This window comes from Entelurus aequoreus, linkage group LG23, assembly GCF_033978785.1.
Source record: "Entelurus aequoreus isolate RoL-2023_Sb linkage group LG23, RoL_Eaeq_v1.1, whole genome shotgun sequence".
Classification (NCBI taxonomy): domain Eukaryota; kingdom Metazoa; phylum Chordata; class Actinopteri; order Syngnathiformes; family Syngnathidae; genus Entelurus; species Entelurus aequoreus.
In genome coordinates, this window is record NC_084753.1 from 40,155,089 (window position 1) to 40,177,783 (window position 22,695).

Consider the following 22,695-nt stretch of genomic DNA (forward strand, 5'->3'; position numbering starts at 1 on the left):
GTTCAAATCTGTATATAAATATGTACATAAAGTGTTGTAATTATATTGTAAAATGGATGGATGGATGGACGTTTAAAACAAAACTGTTATTATTAATTAGTAAGTATACATTTTTTTTTAGCCTTTTTAGAGAAAATCATATCATTGTAGTAAATTATGCAAATTATTCGATGATGTCATGGTGACCACGCCCATAGCCACGCCCCCACCGCCACAGGTATCTTGGCAGTTTATGGGAAACACTGATATTGTATATTTATTGATCCCTCGCACGACTGAATACTTATTATTACACACTATATAAATAATAGGATTTACTTCATATTATCAAAAAACACATTTGGATGTGTTCATGGCTGAATTACTTTATAGTATATTAGAAAAGAAAACAGATTTTTGTCTTTTTCACTATTTTTATTTGCTAATTACAACTGTGAACCATTTATGATCGTTTATTCAAGTATTATATACTGTATATTGTATATTTATTGATCCCTCGCACGACTGAATACTTATTATTACACAATATATACTATGTATTCAACAGATTAGATGATTTGGGAGTGTTTTAGCAGTGTTTGACGAGAACACGTGACATAATGACGTGTTGCTGCAGGTTGCACACTCACCTGTCCATCACCTCCGGAGCCTCCGCCGTCGACCAATAGGAAGGCGAGGGGGGCGGTCCGTTGCTAGGGAGGACGTTTGGTTGAGCCGCTCGCTCGCAGCCATTGAAGCTATTGGACTGGCGGACCGCGCAGCGTCACCTCCGCTGCCTTCCAACTCTTTTATTTATTTATTTCTATCTAAGCGGGGACGACTCACGACTCCGCGCGGAATACGTGGCGGCGTGACACCGTCTCTGGCTGGCAGCGGTCACAGGTAGGCGCTCATCGCTAGCTCCGTCATGCTAACGTTAGCTAGCAGTTAGCTTGCATTGAATGTCATCCCGCTGCCTTTAAAACATGACAACATGACACCTTGGGCCGAATAACGCACACGGCATCCCGTAAATACACGCCGTGGGACGCTGCGGTTGTTAAAAGTATTGTTTACCAACAGTGGCTAACCACGCTCAACTTACCTGGTTAACTTTGCTAGGTGAGTTTCAATTAATTAATCGCGCGCATGCGTGATACGATGCAAACAAACTACCTGGCAGGTTGAGGTCGACCTCCACTTGCGTGCTTTATTACTCACCTGTTCACCACATGTTATAATGCACTGGTGTCAAAGTCAGGGCCCGGGGGCCACATCCGGCCCGCCGCATCATTGTATGTGGCCCTCGAAAGCCTGGGGAAAAATGTGTGTTAATAGAATACTATTTAGATTTTGACAGGAAAAAATGCATATCTTGTAAACATTATTATCAAACAATTTCCCTTGTGGATCATTAAAGGTTGTCTAATCGTGCCGAATACCGTATTTTTCGGAGTATAAGTCGCACCGGAGTATAAGTCACACCTGCCGAAAATGCATAATAAAGAAGGAAAAAACATAAAAACCCCGTTTCCATATGAGGTGGGAAATGGTGTTAGATGTAAATATAAACGGAATACAATGATTTGCAAATCCTTTTCAAGCCATATTCAGTTGAATGCACTACAAAGACAACATATTTGATGTTCAAACTCATAAACTTTATTTATTTTTTTGCAAATAATCATTAACTTAGAATTTCATGGCTGCAACACGTGCCAAAGTAGTTCGGAAAGGGCATGTTCACCACTGTGTTACATGGCCTTTCCTTTTAACTACACTCAGTAAAGGTTTGGGAACTGAGGAGACACATTTTTGAAGCTTCTCAGGTGGAATTCTTTCCCATTCTTGCTTGATGTACAGCTTAAGTTGTTCAACAGTCCGGGGGTCTCCCTTGTGCTATTTTAGGCTTCATAATGCGCCACACATTTTCAATGTCTGGACTACAGGCAGGCCAGTCTAGTACCCGCACTCTTTTACTATGAAGCCACGTTGATGTAACACGTGGCTTGGCATTGTCTTGCTGAAATAAGCAGGGGCGTCCACGGTAACGTTGCTTGGATGGCAACGTATGTTGCTCCAAAACCTGTATGTACCTTTCAGCATTAATGGCACCTTCACAGATGTGTAAGTTACCCATGTCTTGGGCACTAATACACCCCCATACCATCACACATGCTGGCTTTTCCACTTTGCGCCTATAACAATCCGGATGGTTCTTTTCCACTTTGGTCCGGAGGACACGACGTCCACAGTTTCCGAAAACAATTTGAAATGTGGACTCGTCAGACCACAGAACACTTTTCCACTTTGTATCAGTCCATCTTAGATGAGCTCAGGCCCAGCGAAGCCGACACCGTTTCTGGGTGTTGTTGATAAACGGTTTTCGCCTTGCATAGGAGAGTTTTAACTTGCACTTACAGATGTAGCGACCAACTGTAGTTACTGACAGTGGGTTTCTGAAGTGTTCCTGAGCCCAGGTGGTGATATCCTTTACACACTGATGTGACGTGCAGTGATTTCTCCAGATTCTCTGAACCCTTTGATGATATTACGGAGCGTAGATGGTGAAATCCCTAAATTCCTTGCAATAGCTGGTTGAGAAAGGTTGTTCTTAAACTGTTCAACAATTTGCTCACGCATTTGTTGACAAAGTGGTGACCCTCGCCCCATCCTTGTTTGTGAATGACTGAGCATTTCATGGAATCTACTTTTATACCCAATCATGGCACCCACCTGTTCCCAATTTGCCTGTTCACCTGTGGGATGTTCCAAATAAGTGTTTGATGAGCGTTCCTCAACTTTATCAGTATTTATTGCCACCTTTCCCAACTTCTTTGTCACGTGTTGCTGCCATCAAATTCTAAAGTTAATGATTATTTGCACCAAAAAAAAAGTTTATCAGTTTGAACATCAAATATGTTGTCTTTGTAGCATATTCAACTGAATATGGGTTGAAAATGATTTGCAAATCATTGTATTCCGTTTATATTTACATGTAATACAATTTCCCAACTCATATGGAATCAGGGTTTGTATATAAGTCACACTGGAGTATAAGTCACATTTTTGGGGGAAATGTATTTGATAAAAGCCAACACCAAGAATAGACAATTTAAAATGTCTAAAGAATAGTGAACAACAGGCTGAATAAGTGTATGTTATATGAGGCATAAATAACCAACTGAGAAGGTGCCTGGTATGTTAACGTATGTTTACCAAACAATCTGTCACTCCTAATCGCTAAATCCCATGAAATCTTATACGTCTAGTCTCTTAGGTGAATGAGCTAAATAATGTTATTTGATATTTTACGCTTTTTGTGTTAAGGTGCGGATGTTCTCCCGAAATGTGTTTGTCATTCTTGTTTGGTGTGGGTTTACCCTCAGTGTGACCTGTATGGCTGTTGACCAAATATGCCTTGCATTCACTTGTGTGTGTGAAAAGCCGTAGATATTATGTGACTGGGCCGGCACACAGAGGCAGTGCCTTTAAGGTTTATTGGCACTCTGTACTTCTCCCTACGTCCGTGTACACAGCGGCCTTTTAAAAAAAGTCATACATTTTACTTTTTGAAAACGATAACGATAATTTCCAATATCACATTTTAAAGCATTTATCGGCCGATAATATCGGCAGCCCGATATTATCGGACATCTCTACTTTTGTTCACTTGCTGTTCTCAATTTATTCACAATATACTCCATAAGTAATAATAATAAAAATAAATAGATAAATAATACTCGGTGAAGTAAGTTATATTTCATATGGTGAGAGGAGTAAGATTATCGAGAAAATGATTGAATGGATGGATGAGATAAATTCAGAATGTTTATCATGGTTCTTCTTCTTTGTACTTTGTAAACATTTTAAGTTTGAAGAGTTTCTTGAAGTGGATCATATTAGTACATAGTTTGATTTCTTTGCTTAATCCATTCCATCATTTAATTCCACATACTGATATACTGAAGGTCTTAAGTGTTGTACGTGCGTACAAATGGTTTAAATTACATTTTTCTCTACGATAATATTTCTCTTTTGTTGAGAAGAATTGTTGTATATTCTTGGCTAGCAGGTTATAGTTTGTATAATTTTAGCTGTTTGGTATGTCGTGGAATTTCAGTATTTTTGATTCAGTAAATAAAGTGTTTGTATGTTCTCTATATCCCCATATTAGCAAAGATAAAAATAAACAGTTGAATATTTGCTTGTCACTTTTACGTATGATTTATCCATTAGTTTGTACATGAAAAAAATCTTGTCCTGATACCAATATTTTGGTAACGGTACCAAAATGTATTTCGGTACTTTTCGATACTTTTCTAAATAAAGGGGACCACAAAAAATGTCATTTTTGTCTTTATTTTAATACAAAAATTTAGGGTACATGAAACATATGTTCGTAATTGCAATTTAGTGCTTACATAAAATAGTGAACATACTAGACAACTTGTCTTTTAGTAGTAAGTAAACAAACATAGACTCCTAATTAGTCTGCTGACGTATGCAGTAACATATTGTGTCATTTACCGTATTTCCTTGAATAGCCGCAGGGGCGCTAATTAATTTAAAACCTCCTGTCACTCCGGCGCTTACCAGAAGCCTGCGAGATGGCCATGCATGCGCTAATTATTTTAAAGCCTCTTCTCACTCCGGCGCTTACCTTATCATGAAAAGCACATTTAATAAAAAAAACGTTATTATGGTCTTACCTTTAGGTATAAATGAGTCCATGCCAGCTCCTTTTGAAGAAAAGCATCGATATAGAAGTCTTCCTTATCTTTCTTCAGTTTTAAAAGTCTCTCTGTCTCGATTGAGATCTTTCTTTTAAGTATTACCTCCTGCTTCGATTGAAAGTCCAGTTTAGAAAACTGTTTTATTTTAGATATGTAATCCTCCATGGGAAAAACAATGGCTGCGCACTCTTGCTGCGTGTTGTCTTCTTCTGCAGCACAGGTCTTCTGCAGTACCAGCAGTCGCAAGAAGGATCACTAGCGCCCTCTACCACCAGGAGGCAGGAGTCATTTAATGACTCATATTTGACCCGGCGGAAGTGCCAAGCATGCGCTAATTATTTTGCGAAACGAGTTTGACCCGGCTGTAATTCTAGGCATGCGAATACCATATTCCCGGCGCCAATTCAAGGAAATACGGTATACACCTATTATTTTGTACACATTATTAAGGACAAGAGGTAGAAAATGTATTATTAATCTACTTGTTCATATACTGTTAATATCTGGTTATTTTCTCTTTTAACATGTTCTGTCTACACTTCTGTTAAAATGTAATAATCACTTATTCTTCTCTTCCTTGATACTTTACATTAGTTTTGGATGATACCACAAATTTGGGTAATGTAAATGTGTACAAAATAATCGGTGTATAAATGACACAATATGTTACTGCATACGTCAGCAGACTAATTAGGAGTCTTTGTTTGTTTACTTGCTACTAAAAGACAAGTTGTCTAGTATGTTCACTATTTTATTTAAGGACAAACTTGCAATAATAAACATATGTTTCATGTACCCTAAGATTTGTTGTTAAAATAAAGCCAATAATGCAATTTTTTGTGGTCCCCTTTATTTTGAAAAGTATCTTGACATATTACGGTTGTCTGTTCGACATCTTCCCGCTTGAAGCCAAACCACCGCCAGACGATGGACCCCCTGCTGTTTTTCTTGGGAATTAATTCTTCTTCCTTCATTTGTTACCAGATTCGCACCTTCTTTCTCTCGTATTACCACTCGCTCCGCTTGCACCACAGCTAACGTTAGCCATGTCGCTACCACTCTGCACGCGCGACAGTATGTGACGCATATAAGAAGGTGCGCTTGTTTTACGTCTCTGTGAGGAGGGGAGACAAGATAGTGTGAGAAAAGCCTGCAGTGTAATGCCCGCAGCGTATACTCCAATACTCACGATATAGTCATTTTCTACATCGCACAGAGACAAACCCGCGATATATCGAGTATATTCCATATATCGCCCAGCCCTAAGCTGTCGTAATTTATGATATCGTCTCGTCGCGTTTGCATTTGTTGTGAGTTTCTCAGCCACCGTAGCTGTCCGCCATTCTTGTTTTGGCGACCGATGGCGATGACGTCACAGACGAGCAGACGGACTTGTATTACGTTTAACATCCTTATTATAAAAAGTGCTAAACTTCATGTAAAGTCTGCCGTACTTGAATCCAATGTTTTCCTTTTTCTAGTATCGATAAAATAGTTTTGATTTCCTTTGTGTGGTGTTCGGGTCTGTGGGACCCGTTTTCATTTTTTATTTAAAGAAAAATGATACAATTAATTAATTTTTCAAACGGAGACTCACTGACTTTGGCTCATTTTCTGTGAAGGACATATATCAGAATACATATTTAATGACCACACACCATACACCCCCCCTACACATTTCTATTACATATAAGATGTCCGGGGGCTAATAGAAGTGTGGAAATTGATGTTCTGTGTACCACACACACACAGCAGGCCTAGACAGGAGGAGGACAGAGTGCAGGTACACAGAACATCAGAGGGGCAAATGTGCGAGAAAATGAGAGCAGATAGTGTTGACAAACAATGTTGCAACCTTGTTGGGGAACCGCAGGTGCGGAAACACAAAAGAAAAATCCCTGTGGGATGCAGAAACTGGCAGAGACATTTTCCGTGCATTGTTCATATCAGTGTTTCCCATAAACTGCCAAGATACCTGTGGTGGTCACCATGACATCATCGAGTAATTTGCATAATTTACTACAATGATTTGATTTTCTCTAAAAAGGCTCAAAAAATGTATACTTACTAATTAATAATAACAGTTTTGTTTTAAACGTCCATCCATCCATCCAACAATATAATTACAACACTTTATGTACATATTTATATACAGATTTGAACAATAAGTTATTCACTGAAATATATTTATTAATTGTGGTTCTTGCAAAAAATATATCTTATAAAATATAAAAGCTAAAATGTCTCTTAAAGCTCTGCCCCTTTAATTAGTGCATACTAAATAATTTAACTTTAGCCTACTACTACAACCATATTATTTACCAGCAACATAAAGTGAAACAGAGTCAGAGGTGTCCTGCCACAGTCAGTAACAAATAAACAGAAAACAGTAGTGGTCAAATACAAATAAGGCAACAAGAGAAGTATCCTACACTTCTCTTTTGTAAAGTAAATCTGAACAGCCGATATGGGCATCTACATCAACTATATGATTTGCCTGAGAAGCTGGAGAGGACAAAAAAAAAAAAAAAAAAAAAAAAAAAAAAAAAAAATATATATATATATATATATATATATATATATATATATTTTATTTTTAATTTTTTAATTTTTATTTTTTTAATTAATTTTTTATTTTTTTTTAAATTTGTGGCGGACGTAATTCTTTCGTGGCGGGTCGCCACAAATAAATGAATGTGTGGGAAACCCTGCATATTGTTGTTACTCAGCCAGCGTTTGTGGGTCTGATGGACCCGTTGCATTTTCAATCAATCAATCAATCAATGTTTATTTATATAGCCCTAAATCACACGTGTCTCAAAGGGCTGTACAAGCCACAACGACATCCTCGGTACAGAGCCCACATACGGGCAAGGAAAACTCACCCCAGTGGGACGTCAATGTGAATGGCTATGAGAAACCTTGGAGAGGACCGCATATGTAGGTAAACCCCCCCCCCCCCCCTCTAGGGGAGACCGAAAGCAATGGATGTCGAGTATTTTGTGGCTTTTAATGCCTCACAATCAAACACTTTTATGTTAAAATACTGAACAGATGTTTATTGGGATAAGGTAAACATCTGTTGTTCCGGAAGGCAAACTTGCCGAGCACAGATCCATGTAGTAGAATCTAGGACATATAAATCAATATATAGATTTATCGATTAATTGTTACAGCCCTAATATTTAAATAGCGCTTGTCTCTAGTGATTCAAAGTTATTATGTACATTTATGGACACAAGTGACAAGGATGGTGGAAGCTGGATTCGAGCCAGGAACCCTCTAGTTTCTGTCTCACTTCACTTTTCATGCACTGCCGTCAGAAGTTAAGTCAGTGAACCAAAGTTGCCTTAAGACATTGTAGCAGCACGTATTCTTTTGAAATGCATGCAACTAGTTCTCTTTTTTTGTCCAGTAATAATAATTCATGGGAGTTTCATTTCGTTGTAAAACAAGGACTGCATGCAGTAGTCTTAACAAAACTGTAGGGGTGTAACGATTCGTTTTACCAACTACTCGATATTTGTGGTTGCCGATACAATTCAGGGACGGTATTATTTTTTTTAGAACCATACGAAACGAGACAGTGAGTTGAATCATTTTAGTAACTTTTTAGCAGAACAAATCACTGTGACTTTGAAACAAATATCGGATACTGGACACTGCAGGGGAAGTTTCCTTTATTGCTGTTGTTTCTTGTAAGGGAATTATGTATAAATTAATTATGGATACAAACAAGCAAGTAAACAATAATTAATGTTCAATGCATTCACATCTTATTTGATAAAGTGCAACCAAGACTTTAGGTTGAATTAACAAGAGGAAACATTTTCTGCTCTCATTTTATCATTCAAGCAAGCACATCCGTCGTGTCGGTCGCGTGTCCTTTGTGGCTTAAAGTTGTGTTGCGGCTTTATATTACTGTGTTGTGTCGTTTGTGTTGGTTGTGGCTTTTGCAATCATATCAGTGTTTCCCACACATTCATTTATTTGTGGCGGCCCGCCACGAAATAATTAAGGCCGCCACAAATAGATATTTTTTTAATTTTTATTTTTTTAATTTTAATTGTATTTTTTTATTTTTTTGTCCTGTCCAGCTTCTTAGGCAAATCAAATAGTTGATGTAGATGCCCATATCGGCTGTTCAGATTTACTTTACAAAAGAGAAGTGTAGGATCAAGATTTTTGGAGCTCTTTGTTCAGTGGATCAGATGTTTGATGAAGCTACCACCACTACTGTTTTCTGTTTATTTGTTACTGACTGTGGCAGGACACCTCTGCCTCTGTTTCACTTTATGTTGCTGGTAAATAATATGGTTGTAGTAGTAGGCTAAAGTTAAATTATTTAGTATGCACTAATTAAAGGGGCAGAGCTTTAACAGACATTTTAGCTTTTATATTTTTATAAGATATATTTTTTGTAAGAACCACAATTAATAAATATATTTCAGTGAATAACTTATTGTTCAAATATGTATATAAATATGTACATAAAGTGTTGTAATTATATTGTAAAATGGATGGATGGATGGATGGACGTTTAAAAAAAACTGTTATTATTAATTAGTAAGTATACATTTTTTTAACCTTTTTAGAGAAAATCATATCATTGTAGTAAATTATGCAACTTAATTGATGATGTCATGGTGACCACGTCCATAGCCACGCCCCCACCACCACAGGTATCTTGGCAGTTTATGGGAAACACTGCATATTGTGGTTGTAGTTTATGATACGGTCTAGTAGTGTTTGCATTTGTCGTGACCTTTCTCGGCCACCGTAGGTATGCGCCAGTTTTGTTTTGACGACGCCACAGACGGTTACAGAATCATAACAAAACGTGCTGAACTTCATATAACAGTTGCCGTTCTTAATCAGAATCAGAATCAGGAATACTTTAATAATCCCAGAGGGAAAATGAGGATTTTACGCACAATCCCATTCAAGAGCACGTCGTGTCATTGCTAGTTTTCGAGCAGAGGAGCATGTTTGGCAGCGCACACACACAGAGTACTTACAAGCAGACACAGTGTGTAGACAGAAAAGGGAGAATGGACGCATTTTGGCTTAAAAAGTAAAGATAAAGGTGAAGTTATAATACTGAAATACCCCCAGGAAGAGCTGCTTTAAGACATGGCTAGCTAGCTAGCGGCTAAAGTCCAGCCCCACTGCAGTGTTTTAGCTACTTCTAAATCACTAATCCTGGTCTCCATAGCGACAAATAAAGTAAATTTCTTACAAGTACATTATCACTGCAGGACGAGGAATAGCTAAACATGCTTCACTACACACCGTAGCCAAAATGTAAACAAACGCCATTGGTGGATCTACACCTAACATCCACTGTAATGATACCAAATACAGGACCGTATCTAGTCGATACTACTTTGATTACGTCGATATTTTGTGGCATCACAACATCTTCTTTCGTTTTTTTGTAGAATGTATATTATGTTTATAAACTCAGTAAATATGTCCCTGGACACATGAAGACTTTGAATATGACCAATGTATGATCCTCTAACTACTTGGTATCGGATTGATACCCAAATTTGTGGTATCATCCAAAACTAATGTAAAGTATCAAAGAAGAGAAGAATAAGTGATTATTACATTTTAACAGAAGTGTAGACAGAACATGTTAAAAGAGAAAGTAAGCAGATATTAACAGTAAATTAAGAAGTAGATTAATAATTCATTTTCTACCACTTGTCCTTAATAATGTGTACAAAATAAATGACACAATATGTTACTGCATACGTCAGCAGACTAATTAGGAGTCTTTGTTTGTTTACTTACTACTAAAAGACAAGTTGTCTAGTATGTTCTCTATTTTATTTAAGGACAAACTTGCAATAATAAACATATATTTAATGTACCCTAAGATTTTTTGTTAAAATAAAGCCAATAATGCCATTTTTTGTGGTCCGCTTTATTTAGAAAAGTATCGAAAAGTATCAAAATGTAGGGATCTGAGCCAAGGATGTCGTTGTGGCTTGTGCAGCCCTTTGAGACACTCATGATTTAGGGCTATATAAGTAAACATTGATTGATTGATAAACATTTAAATCAATTTGGTAGACAACACTAGTCTGGATTGACGAGCCTCACAAAGCCCTGGCTGAATGAGCATGTATCGGACACTTTTGGTCTTTCTGGACGGGGACTCTCACTCACCCGCGCAAACTGTACACTTGCCGAGAGCTAGTGGGCAGCCTAGGACGGTGTCTGCTCTCTTGGTTGCTTTTGTGTGTTCCTGTCTCTGGCGGTGCTGTCCCTCACCCCAGAAGACGATGGCGTGGTGTTGAAATTATGTTTTTGTTTTGTTTTTGGTTTGGTAAGATTTGTTTTTCAGGGTAAAAATGGAGAATGACATTTGCATACGCGTTAAAATGAACAAAAGTAATAACACAAAACAAATCACCACCATGACAAAGTTCTCAACAGTCTGCCTGAGACCAGGACCAGGACAAGAATAAATCACATGAATAATGAAAAGAGTCGGAGCAAAAGTTAATAAAAGACAGTGAGATAAAAATACCATGAATTATTAAATGAAAGTGCAATATAGATATAATTTGTCTGAAAGAATAGCTGCGGCTGGAACAAAGTTATTCCTACACTGAGATGTTCTGCCTCTTGGAATCCTAAACTTTTGACCAGACGGGAGGAGCTGGAACTCACCAAAGAGAGGGTGAGAGATTCCTGCTGTAATTGTACGTGCCCGCTTTATGACCTGACCGCTTGATTATCTGCCTTCATTTGACACGGACTGACCTCCAACTAGGGCTGGGCGATACGGCCTTTTATTAATATCTGGATATTTTTAGGCCATGTCACGATACACCATATATCTCTCAGTGTTTCCCATAAACTGCCAAGATACCTGTGGCGGTGGGGGCGTGGCTATGGGCGTGGTCACTATGACATCATCGAATAATTTGCATAATTTACAACAATGATATGATTTTCTCTAAAAAGGCTCAAAAAATGTATACTTACTACCGTAATTAATAATAACAGTTTTGTTTTAAACGTCCATCCATCCATCCATACATCCATTTTACAATATAATTACAACACTTTATGTACATATTTTTATACAGATTTGAACAATAAGTTATTCACTGAAATATATTTATTAATTGTGGTTCTTCCAAAAAATATATCTTATAAAATATAAAAGCTAAAATGTCTCATAAAGCTCTGCCCCTTTAATTAGTGCATACTAAATAATTTAACTTTAGCCTACTACTACAACCATATTATTTACCAGCAACATAAAGTGAAACAGAGGCAGAGGTGTCCTGCCACAGTCAGTAACAAATAAACAGAAAACAGTAGTGGTGGTAGATAGACACACAGAGCTTCATCAAACATCTGATCCACTGAACAAAGAGCTCCAAAAATCTTGAACTTTAGACTGCCATCAGTTTTACTCCCTACACTTAACCATGTGTTTCCTACTGCCTGCAGACTTTGCACCCTTTGTTATATACACATGTTGTGTTTCTAATATAAATACATTTAATAAAGTCAAATACAAATAAGGCAACAAGAGAAGTATCCTACACTTCTCTTTTGTAAAGTAAATCTGAACAGCCGATATGGGCATCTACATCAACTATATGATTTGCCTGAGAAGCTGGAGAGGACCAAAAAAAATAAAATAAATAAATAAAAATAAATTATTTTTATTTTTATTTATTTTTATTTTTTTAATTTTTTTATTTGTGGCGGACGTAATTATTTCGTGGCGGGCCGCCACAAATAAATGAATGTGTGGGAAACACTGTATCTGGATATTTTGCCTTAGCCTTGAATGAACACTTGATGCATATAATCACAGCAGTATGATGATTCTATGTGTCTACATTAAAACATTCTTCTTCATACTGCATTAATATATGCTACTTTTAAACTTTCATGCGGAGAGGGAAATCACAACTAAGTAGGGATGTAACGGTACACAAAAATGTCGGTTCGGTACGTACCTCGGTTTAGAGGTCACGGTTCGGTTCATTTTCGATACAGTAAGAAAACAACAAAATATAAATTTTTGGGTTATTTATTTACCAAATTTGCAAAATCTTCCACCAAGAATATTTTTCTTAGTGTAATATTTGATGTGAAGTAATGGGAACCTTGGATAGGTCAATAATTCATAATAACGTTGATTTTGATTCAATATTATATTTTGAGCAATGACAGTTTGAAAGAAAAAAAAACTGCTTTGTTTTATTAGTCAACAGTGCAACTTTTTCTAAATACATTTAACCTTTAAGCTTTTTTATTTCAGTTTTGTTATGTTTTTGTTTATTTTAATAGTATTTTTAGAATGTGCCGTGGGCCTTTAAAACATTAGCTGTGGGCCGCAAATGGCACACTTTTGACACCCCTGTTATAGATAATAAAAAATTAAATGTGATAAATCTATGGATAAAAAGCAGAGCTTGACGCCGCATGCGCGTTTATCATAACTCTCTCTCTCTCTCTGTCTCTGCCCCTCCCTCACCAATGCTGCTGCGTGCACAATTTGTTTTGTTTTTAACCCCTTCTTAACCCTGAACGTACATAGAAAATACAAGCAACCCTAACTCAAAATGCCGGACATTTGAAGCATGTAAGAAACTCCGCCCTGACAGCTCCGCAAAAGAGGACGTATGGTCAGTCTATCCTAGCCCGTTAGCTGCTAGCATGCCGTGTGTTGTGCCTCGGTGTGCATTGTTTACACAACGGGCGTTACGCTACTTAATATGTCCGTGTGGAAACTCGTTCGGTACACCTCCGAACCGAACCGGAACCCCCGTACCGAAACGGTTCAATACAAATACACGTACCGTTACACCCCTAGTTATTAAGCAGTGGCACAAACATTCATGTCATTTCCAAAACAGAAAGTGCAAGATTGTCAGAGACATTTTAAAACAAGCTATGAGTGCACTTTTGTGCATGATGTCACTAAGATGACATATCAAAACTACACTAAATTAAAGTGCACTTTTTGTACAGAACGCCACTACAATAGTTTAAAACAAACAAAGTGCACTTTTGTGCATGATGTCACACAAGATATTTCAATAAGTGTCAAATAAAAATGAGCTGCATAATAGGAAATCAAATAGTGTATGTCCTTCACTATGTGGTAGGTTCCTGCGGATGTTATCTCCTTCTGTTGTTGACTATTTGTTTCATACGGTATTGATGTGGAAATGGTTGGTGTGGCACCGGCCGAGATGTTGACATGCGGAGTTTCAAGCACTCTTCATTCTCTAGCGGGTGACTTTTCAAATGATGCTACATATTAGCAGTAATGCTACTTCTTGTAGCCACGCTTCTGCCGCACACTTGACATATTACGGTTGTCTGTTCGACATCTTCCCGCTTGAAGCCAAACCACCGCCAGACGATGGACCCCCCGCTGTTTTTCTTGGGAATTCATTCTTCTTCCTTCATTTGTTACCAGATTCGCACCTTCTTTCTCTCGTATTACCACTCGCACCACAGCTAACGTTACCCATGCCGCCACCTCTCTGCTCCGTGAGGGGCGTATACGTATGTGACGTATGTAAGAAGGTGCGCTTGTTTTATGTCTCCAGTGTTTCCCATAAACTGCCAAGATACCTGTGGCGGTGGGGGCGTGGCTATGGGCGTGGTCACCATGACATCATCGAGTAATTTGCATAATTCCCACAATGATATGATTTTCTGTAAAAAGGCTCAAAAAATTTATACTTACTAATTAATAATAACAGTTTTGTTTTAAACGTCCATCCATCCATCCATTTTACAATATAATTACAACACTTTATGTACATATTTATATACAGATTTGAACAATAAGTTATTCACTGAAATATATTTATTAATTGTGGTTCTTACAAAAAATATATCTTATAAAATATAAAAGCTAAAATGTCTCTTAAAGCTCTGCCCCTTTAATTAGTGCATACTAAATAATGTAACTTTAGCTTACTGCTACAACCATATTATTTACCAGCAACATAAAGTGAAACAGAGGCAGAGGTGTCCTGCCACAGTCAGTAACAAATAAACAGAAAACAGTAGTGGTCAAATACAAATAAGGCAACAAGAGAAGTATCCTACACTTCTCTTTTGTAAAGTAAATCTGAACAGCCTATATGGGCATCTACATCAACTAGAACGAGAAGAGCCTGTAGTGTAATGCCCGCAGCTAAAAGCAACTGCGTGAGAACGTATACTCCAATATCACCATATAGTCATTTTCTATATCGCACAGAGACAAACCCGCGATATATCGAGTATATCGATATATCGCCCAGCCCTACCTCCGACTAATAACATCAAAAAAGAAAGATGAAACCAATTCAATAAAACAAAATCATGGTTTTATCAATAGTGCAATTTAATTTATGGTGCAATCGCATGTGCGCAATATGTATTATTCATTTTGTTGTGTTTCACCTTTGTAGCTGTATGTAGAAATGGTACCACTGAACGTGTTAGCTGGTTGCATCAGCATGTGCTCTATTTATAATGTCTTAATGTTTTCCTTGATGTTTCACTCTTTTTTTTTTTTTTTTGCCTTATTGTTTGTATCTGCACTGCAACCAACCCTCTATGCCAGGGGTCACCAACCTTTTTGAAACCAAGAGCTACTTCTTGGGTACTGATTAATGCGAAGGGCTACCAGTTTGATACACACTTAAATAAATTGCCAGAAATAGCCAATTTGCTCAATTTACCTTTAACTCTATGTTATTATTTATAATTAATGATATTTACACTTAATTGAACGGTTTAAAAGAGGAGAAAACACAAAAAAAATGACAATTAAATTTTGAAACATAGTTTATCTTCAATTTCGACTCTTTAAAATTCAAAATTCAACCGAAAAAAAGAAGAGAAAAACTTAAAAAAAAGAATTTATGGAACATCATTAGTAATTTTTCCTGATTAAGATTAATTTTAGAATTTTGATGACATGTTTTAAATAGGTTAAAATTCAATCTACACTTTGTTAGTATATATAACAAATTGGACCAAGCTATATTTCTAACAAAGACAAATCATTATTTCTTCTATATTTTCCAGAACAAAAATTTAAAAAAAAATTCAAAAGACTTTGAAATAAGATTTAAATTTGATTCTACAGATTTTCTAGATTAGCCAGAATATTTTTTTTGAGTTTTAATCATAATACGTTTGAAGAAATATTTCACAAATATTCTTCGTCGAAAAAACAGAAGCTAAAATGAAGAATTAAATTAAAATGTATTCATTATTCTTTACAATAATAAAAACAAAATGTACTTGAACATTGATTTAAATTGTCAGGAAAGAAGAGGAAGGAATTTAAAAGGTAAAAAGGTATATGTGTTTAAAAATCCTAAAATCATTTTTAAGGTTGTATTTTTTCTCTAAAATTGTCTTTCTGAAAGTTATAAGAAGCAAAGTAAAAAAATGAATGAATTTATTTAAACAAGTGAAGACCAAGTCTTTAAAATATTTTCTTGGATTTTCAAATTCTATTTGAGTTTTGTCTCTCTGAAAATTAAAAATGTCGGGCAAAGCAAAACCAGCTTGCTAGTAAATAAAGAAAAATAAAAAAATCGAGGCAGCTCACTGGTAAGTGTTGCTATTTGAGCTATTTTTAGAACAGGCCGGCGGGCTACTCATCTGGTCCTTACGGGCTACCTGGTGCCCGCGGGCACCGCGTTGGTGACCCCTGCTCTATGCCATATGGGCCTCCTTGCATCCCTGACTGTTGCCAGCTTGTTTCCATAGAGATAAAACATCTGTTTAGTTTTTGTTTTTGTTGTTGTTGTTGTTGTTTAATCCTAATTGTTGGCTTTTAAATGAATTTGCGACATTGCTTTACTAGAGGCAAGGGGAAGGAGAAAAAGGAGAGGCCGAGTCTTGGCAGCACATGAATGCTGAGTGATGACACAACCAAGGTTGATAAACTCGCTGTGCAACCGTGACGCAATCACTCTTTTTTTTTTTTTTTTTTCGTCGGCTGATAGCACAGAGATAGTCAAGTGACGTATCGTTCTACTGGACATGTCGTGAATAACTAGCTACTATTAGTCATGCTCATTTTAGCCGGAGTCTTTTTATTTACTTAAAGGGCGAATAAGCTTTTATTTTCCAATCGTGCAAACTGATTTTATCTAAGAAGTCAAAAAACATAGCTCTCTTTGACCACATGGGAGGACTGCACAAATAAAAGTATTTTAATCACGATTGTGATTTGGGCTTTCACGATTAAATGAATGATTGTTGGCGATATTAACATTTAGAGGTTGCCTATGATGATTTTAATATACATTCCAAACACTTCTTGTGATCTAGATCAGAGGTGCTCACACCTTCTCAGGTCTCAGTCCTAAGACATTTGTGGCAAATTCAAAGGTTTTGTGCGATCAGAGTCAACATTTTTTTGAACCAAATGATTGGGAAGAGGGTTAGCATTTTGGCTCTTGCAGTTTGTGGGACATTTTCTTCCACGTTTGCTCCCAAGAGCATGTGGGTGAGCAGTCGGAGACAGGAGTGGTGGAATTTTGACGCGAGTTCCTAAAACATATTATTTTTGCCTGTTTTCTGCTCATTTGTCAACTATTTAATTTGCCACTGTCTATTTTGGCGAAGAATAATGACACTTATCGCTTTTTGATGACGTATTGGTCGCTTGATTGATGGTTCAGACTGCAATCACATCAGATACATACCTGAGGCTATGTTCACACTGCAGGGTCGGATGTCCAATTCTGATTTTTTTTTGTCAAATCTCATCTTTTTAGTGGCCGTTCACATTACAAAAACAATGCGATTTCTAATGTGAATGCAATGTAACCCTCATGCGGACATAGGGATGATACTCGAAACCGGTTTTCCCGGTTGTTTGATACGAAATGAACCGAGTCCTCGGACTCGAATCCCTTTTTGAGAACCGGTACCCGTTATCGAGACCTCTATAGTAAAGAAAAAGAGTTGGTTCTTTATTCAAATCCCTCGGAACGAATCCCGTCCCGACCAGAAATGCTCCGTGTGACATCACAAGAAATGACGTCACGTAGCGCAGTCATTAGGCGCATATAGCGAAAGCAGGAAAAAAATGGACGGGAAAAAGCGCTCCAAGGTGTAATAAAGTACAAAACAAAAAGGTATAATCCAATGAATAACTTTACTGAGAAATTTGAGCAGGGTAAAAACACATGAACACTCACAACCTGAAACATAGCAACCAGGCTAGCAACGCACCTCCTTTACGGCAGTTGTCGCAACGTTCTTAAAGCAACCGCAGCACATACATATATGCCATCTCCCTTTTTTAACTTTTGTTTTTCTTTCCTTGTAAACAAAACAAAACCACACTGTATATGTGTTGTCTGTCTAATTATAAATAATGCAGACGAGGCGTGTTGGCTGAGTTGTTGACGTTTACTTTCACAGCGTGCTCATAACCTCATTCTTAGCTGCCGGGTGACAACATGCAACACTTTTCGGGGCTACCGCGCATGCTCGTCACTCCCGTTGCATGCTGGGTAGTGTAGTTGTTATATTCCCTAGCTCATAACATCTTTCCCCCTATAAAGAAATAATGTTAACTCAATAAAGTGTTTTTCTTTTTTTAGCTTTAACTTTTCATTTTTTAGCATTGTAACCACATTTGCAAAGAACTTTTCTCTTCATAGAATTTTCTTTCAATAAAGAAATAAAGTGCAAAAATGTCAAAGCATCATAACAAACAGTTATGTCAAATAGCAGCAGAAGTGCACTTTTTGGAGAGCTGTATTATTTCCAGTTTTGTGCCCAAGGGACTGATTTTATTTAACACTATATTATTATTTATACACCTATAGTGATCACAGAGACAGGCTGTTTTTGTGTTACCTTATAGATTTGTTTTTCTGAAAAATCCTACTTAATATACTTTGGGTAACAACAGTCAATATTTATTTATTTTATTTTTTTAGGGGGGCAACAGTCAATATTTATTTATTTTTTAGATTAAATTGTTTTCTTATATAATAAAAGTGAGCTTTTGTTAAACCAAATATTGTGTGTTTTTTCCATATAGAACAACCTATCTGGACTCGATAAGAGAATCGATAAGGAATCGGTTCGATAAGAGGATTCGATAATAGACTCGAACTCGATAATTTCTTATCAAACATCATCCCTAGCCACGTCTGTTGCTGCAAATCTAAACCACTGACAACAATATTCTTTTCTTTGGAACAGATGTCTCACTTTCGTTTTGTTTTGCTCGGCGTGTGAATCTCCGCTAAGGAAGTAAGGAGGAGGTTAGACGCTACGGAAGCTCTCGGGGGTACAAAAATGCCGCAGCAAAACATAGATTTTTAAAAAACTTTTTAAATCGTCTGCAACAAACAACTCAGATTTATCAATAAAATTGATGTATTGCCCAGGCCTACCTTATACTGCGCAGGTTATGTCAATGTTGGACTTTTCAGAGCCATATGGAAACTCCCGGGTTCTTTAGATAAGAGATGCCAGAGAATTTCCCTGACACGCTCTTGTGTAGTCTCCATGTGAAGTAAGAGGAAAGATGCACTCTATAAAGTAAGCTTCTTAGAGAAGACATTCTACTCTTGATAAGCTCAACTTGTACTTGAAAGATCATTGGAAAGAGGAGAGGGACAACTATTTGCAGCTCGCAGCCTATTCTCGGCTCATTTGGGAGCACATCCAGCTAAGAGGCAGCTTTTCCAATAAATATCTTGGATGTGCTGATAACTCTGAACACCAATGGGTGAAAATAGTCCAGTCTAGTGTGTGTGTGTGTGTGTGTGTGTGTGTGTGTGTGTGTGTGTGTGTGTGTGTGTGTGTGTGTGTGTGTGTGTGTGTGTGTGTGTGTGTGTGTGTGTGTGTGTGTGTGTGTGTGTGTGTGTGTGTGTGTGTGTGTGTGTGTGTGTGTGTGTGTGTGTGTGTGTGTGTGTGTGTGTGTGTGTTTGTTGATAAGCAGTGTTGTGATGGACGGTGCTGACATTTTGCAAGCTGCAGATCATGTCTGGCTTTTTGCACAAACTGCAGAAAAACAAAAGGCAGTTGGCACCTGTTTTCATGGTTGGAATATACTGCTATTACCATAGACCAGTGGTTCTTAACCTGGGTTCGATGGAACCCTAGGGGTTCGGTGAGTCGGGCTCAGGGGTTCGGCGGAGGTCAAAACACACCCGACTCATCGTGTAAATAAAAACTTCTCCCTATCGACGTATTACGGATACGGCAACAGCTGACTGATTTGCAGGTGTGTCATTTGTTGTGAGTTCATGCACTGTGTTGGTTTTGTTGTTTGAAGAAGGTAATGTTCATGCACGGTTCATTTTGATCACCAGTAAAAAAAAACATGGTAACACTTTAGTATGGGGAACATATTCACCATTAATTAGTTGCTTATTAACATGCAAATTAGTAGCATATTGGCTCTTAACTAGTCATTATTAAGTACTTATTAATGCCTTCTCGGCATGGCCTTATTATAACCCTAACCCTCTAACCCTGGCCCTAACCTTCTAACCCTAACCCTAAGCAAATAACTCTAAATTAAGTCTTTGTTACTTAGAATTAGAGATGTCCGATAATATCGGCCGATAAATGCTTTAAAATGTAATATCGGAAATTATCGGTATCTGTTTTTTTTTTTTTTTTTTTGTTTTTTATTAAATCAACATAAAAAACACAAGATACACTTACAATTAGTGCACCAACCCAAAAAAACTATTCACATAAAAGGGTTGTTTCTTTCTGTTATTAATATTCTGGTTCCTACATTATATATCAATATATATCAATACAGTCTGCAAGGGATACAGTCCGTAAGCACACATGATTGTGCGTGCTGCTGGTCCACTAATAGTACTAACCTTTAACAGTTAATTTTATTCATTTTCATTAATTACTAGTTTCTATGTAACTGTTTTTATATTGTTTTACTTTCTTTTGTATTCAAGAAAATGTTTTTAATTTATTTATCTTTTTTTTTTTTTTTTTAAAAGGACCTTATCTTCACCATACCTGGTTGTCCAAATTAGGCATAATAACGTGTTAATATCCACGACTGTATATATCGGTATCGGTTGATATCAGTATCGGTTGATATCGGTATCGGTAATTAAAGAGTTGGACAATATCGGAATATCGGATATCAACAAAAAGTAATTATTGGACATCCCTAATTGGTACGTTATCGGTTTATTTTGTTATAGCCTCTTTTATACATATTATTATAAATTAGGCAAAATATTGTGTTAATTCCACGACTGTATATATCGGTATCGGTTAAAATCGGTATCGGTAATTAAAGAGTTGGACAATATCGGATATCGGCAAAAAGCCATTATCGGACATCCCTACTTAGAATATGTTCCCCTAGTGTCCAAATAACTCTAAATTAAGTATTTGTTACTCAGAATATGTTCCCCATACTAAAGTGTTACCAAAAACATATAACTTTGTCTTGAATTTGGGAAAAAAAACATTTTATTTTTCGCTAAAGAAGGGTTCTGTGAATGTGCATATGAAACTAGTGGGGTTCGGTACCTCCAACAAGGTTACGAACCACTGCCATAGACATCTTATAAGGGTATGCAGCATGGAGCGCTACTGCCTACTGGCGCTGACGAGACGCGGGGCCGCCATCTTGGAGTGGTGATCCGCTCCACTCAGTGCAATTCATTTGGCAGGAGCAATGAACTGTCAGCGCATTTAATTAGAGATGTCTGATAATGGCTTTTTTTGCCGATATCCGATATTCCGATATTGTCCAACTCCTAATACCGATATATACACTCCTGGAATTAACACGTTATTATGCCTAATTTTGTTGTGATGCCCCGCTAGATGCATTAAAATAAATCAACTCAAAATAAATCAACTCAAGTTTTTGAAAAAAGTGCCAACATGGCACTGCCATATTTATTATTGAAGTCACAAAGTGCATTATTTTTTTTTAACATGCCTCAAAACAGCAGCTTGGAATTTGGGACATGCTCTCCCTGAGAGAGCATGAGGAGGTTGAGGTGGGAGGCGGGGTTTTGGGATAGAGGGTAGCGGGGGGTGTAAATTGTAGCGTCCCGGAAGAGTTAGTGCTGCAAGGGGGAAACATCAACGAGCAGAGCTGATGCAACCAGCCACTTCTACACAAAGAAGTAAAACAACAACAAAAAAACCCAAAAACATATACACTCTGGTGGCCTCTGCGGTGTTCCATGCCATCGTCTGCTGGGGTGGGGGGAGCATGGCCAGAGACAGGAGCAGACCCAACAAAGCAACCAAGAGAGCCGATTCCACCCTCGGCCGCCCACCAACTCTCGGCCAGTGTCCAGTCCGCATGGATGAGCGAGGATGCGTCCAAGGAGACCGAGGTGTCCGATACCTGCTCATTCAGCCAAGACACTGTGAAGCTTGTCCGTCCCGGCGTATAGCGCCAGCTCTGCAGCCCTGTCCCTTCATCTGCATCTCCTCCAGTCTCTCCAAACAGACTCTGGTGTGGCAGAGACCCAGCAGGTGTTCTCCATGGCCAAAAGGCTCCCGGGAGGCAGATCGGATGACCGAGCTCCTCACCCTATCTCTGAGTGTGATCCCAGACATCCTGCGGGGGAAACTCGTTTCTGCCGCTTCAATCAATCAATGTTTACTTATATAGCCCTAAATCACGAGTGTCTCAAAGGGCTGCACAAGCCACAACGACATCCTCGGCTAGGTAGCATCTCTAACTGTTACTGGGAGGGCATTCCATAGTACTGGAGCCCGAATACAAAACGCTCTATAGCCCGCAGACTTTTTTTGGGCTTGTATTCGCGACCTTATCCTTTCGGTCATTACCCAAAGTTCATGACCATAGGTGAGGGTAGGAACGTAGCCCGACCTGTAAATCGAGAGCTTCGCCTTCTGGCCCAGCTCCTTCTTCACCACAACAGACCGCAGACGCCGCACCGATCCGTCTGTCAATCTCGTGTTCAATTCTTCC

At 37.9% G+C, this 22,695-nt stretch overlaps 1 protein-coding gene across 4 annotated transcripts in view; it reads left to right on the forward strand.

The window, feature by feature from the left end:
• The first annotated feature begins 573 nt into the window (after positions 1-573).
• Positions 574-22,695, forward strand: part of numb (NUMB endocytic adaptor protein) — a 122,573-nt gene continuing 100,451 nt past the window's right edge. For 2 of the 4 annotated variants that reach the window (XM_062033777.1, XM_062033778.1), the window contains exon 1: positions 574-882. The gene's annotated coding sequence lies outside the window, so the exon portion shown is untranslated. The remainder of the gene's footprint in view (positions 883-22,695) is intronic. The other 2 variants (XM_062033775.1, XM_062033776.1) reach the window with 2 other exon arrangements.